We start from the raw sequence: 3,380 nt of genomic DNA, 5'->3' as shown, positions 1-3,380 counted from the left end.
ACTGCCTATTTCCCCCCCCCCATGGGGTGCAATAACTGCCATGTTGCACTGGGGTTCCTGCGTATACTTCATATGTATATATGTGTATTATACAGAGAGTGCTGCGCGGCCCTGTATTAATACGCTAACTACACAGGACGGATCACATGATGTATGACGCCGGCATGCTGCGCTCCTGCCATCTTGTGTGCCGGCATCACACAGCCTAATTAATGTATGAAGAGCGATCGCTGTGTGAGTGTGGCGTGTGAATATAGTGTGTGACTTTAATGTGTATGTGTGACATGTGAGTGTAATGTGTGGGTGAAGTGAGTGGGTGAAGCGTCTTAATATAATGTGTGAAAGTGTCTTGTGAGGTTAACATGCGAGTGTGGTGTGTGAATATAATAAGTGAAAGTGTCGTATGAGTGTGGCGTGTGAATATAATGTGTGAATGTGGCGTATGAGTAAGGCGTACGAATTGTGTGAAAGTCTCATAAGGGTGTGAAGTGTGAGAGGGGTGAGTATGAGTGAGGCGTGTGAATATAATTTGAGAACATGGTGTGTGAGTGAGGCGTGTGAGTGCGACGTGTGAGTAGCAGCGTGTTTTGAGTGGGTATGAATACATTCACCGCATCATAAGTAATCTTGTATATTTTATTTTGTATTATAAACAATTTTAGTCGCGCAATCCTGCTTCACCTACGCCGGGCATATCATGCATATTGTGTATTAAATGCATATATTGGGTACACGCACTCAAGTCTATGCGCATGATGCCATGCGTATATACGCGCCTCTGTTCAAAATGGCTCGCGCAGCTTGCAACAAAAAGCGCTCAATGGCGACCAGGACGTGCGCAGGCTCGTGCAACGCTCGTGTTTGCAACGCACGCGTTTTTTGTGCGCATGGGCTTGCCTTGCAATGTGCGCTGCCGCGCTTTCAAAGCCTCGATGTTTTTCAGGGATTTTTTAGCGTTGGTTTTGACCGTGCAGCGTCGCTGTCGCAGAATCAACATGTCCTCCATCTTGAAAAAAAGTTCGTTTTTTGTGTGTCCTTGCAAGAGGCGGAAATTTATAACGTGCAACTTTTGTGTGGAAAGCTCACGTGCTTCTTATTTTTGTTAATAGTTAGGGGAATAATGGGTTATATAAGGCCAGTCTCCCATTCAATTATAATGTCAGTGTAAGATGCAAATTAGTTTAATTTGCATATTGCAAAGTCGGTTATTTGTTGTTCATCCTGCTGTTCATCCTAGAGCTTCATTTCTTGGTACAGAATGCCAGCGCTTTTTTTTTCGCCGTTGCAACTTTTCCGTGACCGAATTTTCGCATAATAACGGGCGTCCAAAAACGAAAATTTCGGACAGAAAAGTTTCATTTTAAATCTCTTTTTTTGCATGCAGTCTTACTTTGCCTCATATAGTATAGCTTGCCAGCCCTACAGCAAAATGACGTAATAACAACATTGATTACAAGTTGATTTCGGTGAAACAACGTTCAGTTCACGTCATTTCAACGCAAGGTGAACGTTAAGGATGCTTAGGATTGTTAATTTGATGAGATAATCATTAGTGAGAATGCTTCAACTTGTCTTCAGCCATTTTAACCGTCGCCAGTATAATCCCCCTCAACATAGTCTATCAGACTTGTTCTTTGAACCATGAAGCCGTTGCCAGACCCACGCCGGTTATTGCAACTCTGCCCTCCGTATTCGACACGATCCAAAACACTCAATCTCTTTCATCCTTCTAATATTGAACTCCAATTAAACACGCTCCTCTTTCCCTCTCGCTTCCCTCGGCTAAAAAAAATGTCACTAAATCTCTGAACCCTTTTACCCTCTCGCGATTCTCCAAGCATCGTGAGGGAAACGTTCCCTCGCATGGCCTCTGACCTGTGAGATCGAAACTCGTCTGCAATATTGACGCCGCTGAAGGGGTCTTCAAGTTCAGACCATCAAATGACATCAACCAAGTTCAGACCATCAAATGACATCAAGCAAGTTCAGACCATCAAATGACATCAAGCAAGTTCAGACCATTAAATGACGTCAAGGAAGTTCAGACCATCAAAAGACATCAACCAAGTTCAGACCATCAAATGACATCAAGCAAGTTCAGACCATTAAATGACGTCAAGGAAGTTCAGACCATCAAAAGACATCAACCAAGTTCAGACCATCAAATGACATCAAGCAAGTTCAGACCATCAAATGACATCAACCAAGTTCAGACCATCAAATGACATCAACCAAGTTCAGACCATCAAATGACATCAACACAGTTCATACCATCAAATAATATCAACACAGTTCATACCATCAAATAAAATCAACACAGTTCATACCATCAAATAATATCAACACAGTTCATACCATCAAATAAGATAAGCACAGTTTAGACCATGAAATGATCACACAGTTGTGAACCATTGTTTAGACCATTTCAGAACCATGTGTTTAGACCATTTCACAGTTATGAAATGATTAAATCACATAGTTGTGATGTTATCCTATTCAAGACTTGATAAATTATTTCTTTTCCCGCAACATTTATATATGCGTCGAGTCATATTCTATAAGCTATATGTAAGTAGTTATGTTACTAAAACCTGTTATTTGATATATTTGCTTCGTCTATAAGAAGTACGGCTCGTAGCATAATGATTAGCTTGATACGTGGTATGATTATTTTTTAACGTATAATCAATTGTAAGCATTCTTCATGTCCTTACCGAACTCTGTGTCATACAACTTATTTTTTACGGAAAGTTTTTTTGTAAAAATAAGGTCATCCAAGTTTACATTCGTGCATTATTTTCAAAAGTCTTCAATGGTTTAGTTTAACTAGCAATAGTTATCTACTAACATAATTAGCATTTGACTTCTCGGCCCATTCTGTAGTAGTGTTTTATTCATTTATCAATATCAACATAAAATCGTACACTTTATATAGGTAGTCTGCCCGACGTTCCACTGTAGCCTAATCTCCTGTACAACTATTTCCTAATTACATAACAAAATAATAAGATGCTACGCGCCTTAAGTATAATGGAATGTTAACGCACAAGTCATTGCAAGCTCCATGCAACGTTAAATTTTTTTGCGGCTCGATCAGGAGGTGAATTCCTGAACGAATTCTCACCGGGAAGTCGAAGTGATATTTAAACGACCGTTGGGCCCTAGGTGTGATGTGTGGTCCTTACCTGCACCACACTCAGCGAGAGGTGTGATGCGTGGTCCTTACCTGCACCACACTCAGCGCGAGGTGTGATGTGTGGTCCTTACCTGCACCACACTCAGCGAGAGGTGTGATGTGTGGTCCTTGCCTGCACCACACTCAGCGAGAGGTGTGATGTGTGGTCCTTACCTGCACCACACTCAGCGCGAGGTGTGATGTG

This window comes from Hyalella azteca, unplaced genomic scaffold (genome assembly GCF_000764305.2).
Source record: "Hyalella azteca isolate HAZT.00-mixed unplaced genomic scaffold, Hazt_2.0.2 contig4041, whole genome shotgun sequence".
NCBI lineage: Eukaryota > Metazoa > Arthropoda > Malacostraca > Amphipoda > Hyalellidae > Hyalella > Hyalella azteca.
This window is presented reverse-complemented; position numbering follows the sequence as displayed.